This window comes from Phyllobates terribilis, unplaced genomic scaffold (assembly GCF_046119375.1).
Source record: "Phyllobates terribilis strain yellow unplaced genomic scaffold, ASM4611937v1 Scaffold_4__5_contigs__length_816908805, whole genome shotgun sequence".
NCBI lineage: Eukaryota > Metazoa > Chordata > Amphibia > Anura > Dendrobatidae > Phyllobates > Phyllobates terribilis.
The window spans coordinates 383,427,867-383,434,733 of NW_027362764.1; the positions used below are offsets into that span (position 1 = coordinate 383,427,867).

At 43.8% G+C, this 6,867-nt stretch overlaps 1 long non-coding RNA gene across 1 annotated transcript; it reads right to left on the bottom strand.

The window, feature by feature from the left end:
- Positions 1–4,725: 4,725 nt before the first annotated feature.
- Positions 4,726–5,819, bottom strand: LOC141264344 (uncharacterized). Its single transcript, XR_012319895.1, has 3 exons — positions 5,404–5,819; positions 5,150–5,323; positions 4,726–4,840 (listed from the first exon to the last, which is right to left on the bottom strand). It is a non-coding gene; the product is annotated as an uncharacterized lncRNA (long non-coding RNA).
- Between the last annotated feature and the right edge of the window lie 1,048 nt (positions 5,820–6,867).

Consider the following 6,867-nt stretch of genomic DNA (forward strand, 5'->3'; position numbering starts at 1 on the left):
GCAGGGTAGTTATTCCCTTCCATTTGTCCAGTTTTTAAGATTGTCTATTTATGTATGCTTTTCCAGTGTATTTAATAAAAATATTTATGCTTTTTCTACACCATATACTCCTATTTCTCCTTTTTCCATGTGTATTACACTCTAAAGTCACTTAGGACTGTTTAGGAGTCTTAAAATAAAACACAGTCTTATTAATGTAAAAAACTGCACTATAGAAACTGAAAACCCCGTAATAACGAACAACCCATTTAATAATACATTGCACTGATAGTCTTTTTATGTTTTTTAAATAAAGGAGCTAACATCATCCTGTGATGACTGAGAGGAGTGAAGTGTCATATATTTCTGAATGACCTCTGCTTCCTTGTCAATGATATGTTTGATTAAGGTGCCTTTCAGATGTCCGTGTTTTGAGTACATGTGGTGTCTGTTTCCGCACGAACTGGAGACACTGACACACGAAGACCCATTCAAATGAATGGGCCTGTACACATGTCAGTGTGTTTCCATAGACCGTGTGTCTGTGGGTAAAGCACGCTGATATGTCCGTTTTTTTCTTGCAGCACGGGCCGCAAAATATCCCGCACACGTGCACACGGATGACACACAGATGACATTCGTGTGTCATCAGTATGACACATACCGGCACCTGGGAATCAGCGGTACAGTTCACACTGTTCCCAAGCACTGGGTGCTGAACGCTGCCCTCATCATTGTCCCCTGCTTGCACTGCGATCAACGCTAGCAAAGGACAATGATGAGAGTAGTATTCTGTTTCTGCTGTGTCCTGGTGTAAAAATAAGAATAAAATAAGAAAATCCTTATACTGACCTGTCTGAAGATGTCCCACTGTAATCCACCTGACCGCTCATGCCGAGGAGCCGGGGAGAATGACACGCTGTAACGAGTGAGCCCCGAACCTCCGCTGAGCTCAGTAAGTGACAGGACACTGCTCAGTGAGCTCAGTACAGTGCAGGGGCCTGCTCGCAGCATGCAAGGCATTCTCCCTGGCTCCTCAGCGTGAGCAGTCAGGTGGATTACAGAGGGGGACACCTTCGGACAGGTGAGTATAAGGATTTTTTTTTATTTTATTCTTATTTTTACATCAGGACAGAGCAGGAGCAGAATACTACTCTTATCATTGTCCATTACTAGCACTGATCACAGCACGGCAGGGGACAATGATGAGGGCAGCGTTCAGCACCCAGCACTTGGGAACAGCATGAACTGTACCGCTGATGCCCAGGCACCGGTACATGTGATACTTATGCGGCACACGGGTGGCACACAGTTTCCACATGTATGCCACACTTATCACACACAAGGACAAATGGACATGGATATCTCCAGTACTGGTTTTTCCAGTACCGGACATATCCAGAAGTGTGAAAGAGGCCTAAGGCAAAGGAGGCCAAATGTGACCTGTGTTTGGTAATACTACTGCCTGGATGGCTGGTGCCAGTGGTGATGGATGTGCTTCTGCTGCTGCTAATGGCTTCCTCAGTCTTAGCCGTGGTATTTTTTTTTTTATTTAACACTACTTCCATTGTCATTGTCATTTTTCTTTTACCATACATTTTGTAGAACACTATAAATAAGTTTTGACATCTTTTTAACTCCAATTATTCACTCCTTGTAAAAAAGGAGTCAGCACGAAATGCTAGGTAGATAGCTAGGTACAAACAACAGAAAGCAAAGTGCAGCAGCAGGCCACAGAATAGGTGTGGCATATATGATTGGCAAATTTCAATGCCTTTCCCAAAAAAATGATGTAATATGAAATGCATGTAGGTACATGTGAAAAAAAGCTAGCACCTTCAATAGGGCTCTGTAATAGTGTGGCATGTATGAATGTAAAATTTGATGAGTAAATAAAACTTCTTGAGGTAGACAGTTGCAGTTAAATATCTGTATTCTGGGGAATTTTCTTACATATTTAAATAAAACTATTATTACCCTTTCAACAAAAATTATTTCACAAGATATGCAAAGCACAGTACAGTCATTTCTGACAAGCAAGCACACACAAGCATGCCTTCAGACAATGATTTCAGATTTTTTTTTCTGTAAAAAATATTGTGCTGACTTGCTATCTTCTAGTGCTTTAAGAATGAAGAAAAATTTGTAATTGTAATTCAGATGCAGCAAGACACACGCCAGCTATGTCATATCATTGATGAATCACACTAAGGCCATTCTCACACGTTCAGTATTTGGTCAGTATTTTAAATCAGTATTGGTATGCCAAATCAGGAGTGGGTGAAAAATGCAGAAGTGGTGACGTATTTCTATTATACATGAGAATAATGATAAATGAGAATTTGTGGTGCAATTGTCAAGGTAAATTATATATATTATAGAAAATCAATTAGTTTCTTTTAATAGATTACCTAATCAGTGTGAATTAATATAGAGATGATGGAATAATCTATGTGTATGTATGTATGCAAATGTGTATATGCACATGGATTATGTTAATAGTTAATGAATAAATAACTAACAGTTTCTGTTTTTATTGTAGGCATGAACAACTAAATGATTTCCTGGGAATGACGTATGCATGTGCATGGCTGATAACAGAGAGATTCATGTTGAGTTGGCAAAGATGGCGCTGAGAGACGACTTCACCTGAGAGATGGCGCTGAGAGACAAATTCCTAAGGCATTACTGAGGCCAAGAGATACATGGATGAGCAAATTGCAGTGTGTCAAGTTATCAGAAAGAGCAATGAATTTTACTAATCTCACCTAGAAGTAGAATACTATATAACCCCATGTCTACGTAATAAAGTATGCCATTTTACGTGGTTCAGTCTCTGAGTGAAGTTTTTCAACCAGATTAGCAAATCTGGTTAATTAGCTTCTTTGCATGCACTCGGACATCTTTAATTTGAAGGAGAGCAGTTACCTGGTGTATCTTAAATTGGTGAAACCTCCACAAATGGTGCAGTGACTCAGATCACACATGGACTCTAGGTCTTGGGGTGCCCATCACCGGACCACCTACGGACGAGCCGGGACTGCTCAAAACGAGACCCTGATCAACTTTCATCACTGAATACAGTATGTCTGCAGATTTAATGAATCTGTAGTGCTTATTCATATTTTGAGCAGTCTCTGGTGAGTTTGTGGTGTCTAGATTGGTTCTTAGGGACAGCCCCATGCAACTGGACGGGTCCTCGCTGTGTGATTCCAAGAACTCTGGTGTGTAGTCGCTCCTGGCTAACTGCTGCTCTGTGGTTTCTGAGGTGTTCCGTCCCATTAGAACGGTCTCTGTACAAGTATGCACTTAAGAATTTAGGAAAATTTCTTTGCTTCTTTGTCAGCAGAATATTGTGTTGCATGTCACGCACCCCGTCCAAGAGGTCCACCCCTCGCTACTACCCAAGCCACACCTAGTGCCCCATCATCATCTGTTATACCTATGTCCGCTCAAAGTTCTAACCCTTCCTGCAGCAGCCATGTTGCTACTCCCATTGCATCACCTCTGGCCTCTGACCAGATGTCAGTGGGTGAGCTCCTTCCCAGTGGCACACACCCTTCCTGTAGTGTGCTTCCTTCCGGTGGTGGCCATCTTGGCGCACCCGGAATACAGGCCACAATACACACTACACCCGGAACATCAACCGCAACATTTACTCCTATACCAGTGTGTCCGGTGCGTACTATGTCCCAAAAGACTGTGTCCCTCTCTATCCTCATTTGCCTAGTGCCAAAACTCTATTTAATCATCAATACTATTGAACCAGAGGAGCCGGAGGATGAAGAGGCGGCAGCACCACCACCACCATCAGTGTCCACACTAATAAGCGATCCAGAAGGTAAACCGGCTTGTGTGACATTTCGTACACCAATATCAGAATTCTCTCAGGATCGGGAGGATTCCCGTGCCACCCTTTCAGATGAAGAATACCCACAGGTGTAGAAACCATGGATAGAAAGAATGATTTGAAAGTCCTCAACGGTACTAACAGCAGGTCTGGGGGATCTGGTAACACAGCGGGTGGATGCTATAGTTAATGTAGCAAACCCTAGATTACAACATAGGGGAGGAGTGGCTAAGACTATTGTGCAAGCCGGAGGTAATGCTGTTCAGGAAGACTGTAACAGCATTGTACATTCTTCAGGACCTGGTAGCCACCAGACCAAGGAGATTACCATGCAGGCTTATCATTCATGCACTAGGTCCAGTGTATGATGAAGATCATCATGATCAGTGTGTGTCACAACTTAGAGCTACAATCAACAATATTCTGAACTATGCTGGAACAAGGAACCTTACTTCTATTGCTCTTCCTGCTATAAGTTCTGGAATGTATGGATTTCCTATGCAAGCCTGTGCCCAAGCAATAGTCCAAGCTATACGGGAGTATAGAGGACTAATTATGTTGGAGGAGATAAGACTAATCAGCAATGACTGTCATAAATCTCAAATTCTCACCCGAGCTGTGGAAAGTGCCACAGCTAGATCAGACCTACTCAGCCGCCAGATGACCTCAGAAGATAACCCAAATGAACTATTTACTAGACAAACAAGCCCACCTCCTGTTACTGTGTTGTGGGTATCTCTCTCAACATCTTTTCAGTCAGAATCTCCAGTGCCAGATCACCATAATAAATAGAAAATTAGCGTGCACACTGTCAAATAGAGTTGAGGTGCAGATGCAATGGACTGGAAATGTCCTCAAATCACGTAAAAATTAATTCATCGCACACTCATAGGAAGTTTTGCTTTTTAGTGCCAATTTATTTATACAAATGAAATGTAGAAAAAATAACAGTGGTGAAGGCGACAATAGGTAGACGTTTCGGCCACACTGGCCTTATTCATTAAGTCGCTACTGCAAAAAAGATAAATAGCATGTTGAGAAAAAAATATAACAAAAGATGCATAGTTGAAAGTCATACATAAGAATACATCTCGGTTGACACTGAGTTACGAAAGAGGTAGGTAACGGAATAGACGGTGTCAAAAAAAGGGAGGAGGAGAAAGGGGGGGGTGGAAAGGGGAGGGAGAGAGGAGGGGGGGTTGGGGTGGAGGGCTGGGATAGGATGGAGGCAGAGGAATATTATATACAAATAAAAGCAGTTAAAAACAGTCAAGGTATACCAGGGGGAGCACAGGTATTTGAGTATAGGGGGTTCCTTACTTGTATCAAGTTTATTTTAGCAGGAAGGCACCATAGAAGGTAGAGAGCAGTTCCAGTCAGAAGCTGCAACAATGAGGGGATACGGATCAGTATCATGAGGCATGGGGTAGAATGCCTAAGTTAGTGGATATAAGTACCTTAACAAAAGACAGGGGTTCATCAGCCTGTGGAGAGCTGAAATAGAAGTATTGCCGGTTACCAGTGCTGTCAAAGGGTTTGGATAAGGGGTAAAGCCCATAGGGGTCAATAAGTACCTGCAGTTCCTGTATCAGGGGTGTCTCTAGATGGGGAGTCCCATAAATGGTAGAAGTGGAGGGTACAGGCAGCGTTCCCAGGTTAGGCTGTTGGTAGTGTGGGAGTCAGGCTGCCTTATGTACACAGTGCTGCAGGAAGTGCGTCATCAGGGGGCGTGTCCCGGAAGTTGCATGTTGCTGGTTCGTCATGTGACAGTGGTTGTTTATTGGTAGCCATGGTAACCAGCCACATCGCACTGTGTAGGGGGTTGTAGTGAGAGAGGGAGTAACTGTGGGCGTGTACAGAGTCACAGAGCTCTGCATGGAGGGCTGAACTGGGAGTAGCAGTAGGATATACAGAGGAATGACGTGCTGTGAGCAGGTCACATGTGGGAGGTGATGCATGCAGGTTATCATGGTGCTGCGACCCTGATATTTGTAGTGTATGAACTGACCCATCATGGCATAGAAGCACAGAGTTTAGTAACCCACAGCAATGGTATGGTAACAGGTAGGAGGTAATGTAAAGTAACCCTATATATTGGGGAGTGACATGCTATGGCAAGTAGGGACGATTCTCCTGAATAATTATGCACAACATGCTATATGGTATATATACTCATAGAGAGGTAGAGAGAGAGAGAATGTCAGGTAATGCCTGTCACAATGTAAAGTGGGGGTAGAAAGGGGGGTTAGTGGTCATGCGTATAAAGACGAAGCGGTAGTGGGGTAGTAGGTACTCACCCGAAGGAAGGGGGATTTTTCAATGGGTCTGTAAAAGAAGGAGTTCCTCTACTGGACTGAACGACCAACGTTTTTTATGGGGAAACCGGAAAGGCGGACGTCGAAACGCAGACCAACTAGGAGGTCGAGGAGGCGAAAGGATGACAACGCGCTCCCAGGTAAGATACCAAACCTGGTGAGGAATATTTCGGGCTACACATTAGCCCCTGCAGAACTCTCGGTCTTACAGAAAGGCCTGTCCTTCTGTCCGACACCCAACTGGGACTCTTTCCAGCTGGAAAAGGACTTGCAACGGTTCTATCGTTCTATACGTCTCAAGACCCATTTCAGTCTATCTAATGAGATCACCGTGAGCAGGATACCTCCACCCGGGGGTACCCCGGTCCCGGAACTCTCCATTACTACCCTTGGCCTACGTAACCCGAGCTCTTTCAACCCCCCTCATACCAATCATGCAGCAGAAACCACTATAGCCCTGATTGACAAAGACATCAGGAGTTTAATACACCAACAACGCCTGGGATTTTTTCCAACCCATCAAAATCTCACTATTGACGAGAGACATCCCCTTAAAAACCTACAGAACAACAAACACATTATTATCAAACCCGCTGACAAGGGGGGAGCCACGGTCATAATGGACAAATCAGCTTACACGGACGAAATTCTTCGCCAATTGGTGGACACTGCTACATACAGACACATAAGCCATGACCCCACCAGTACCATCCACTCCAAAAT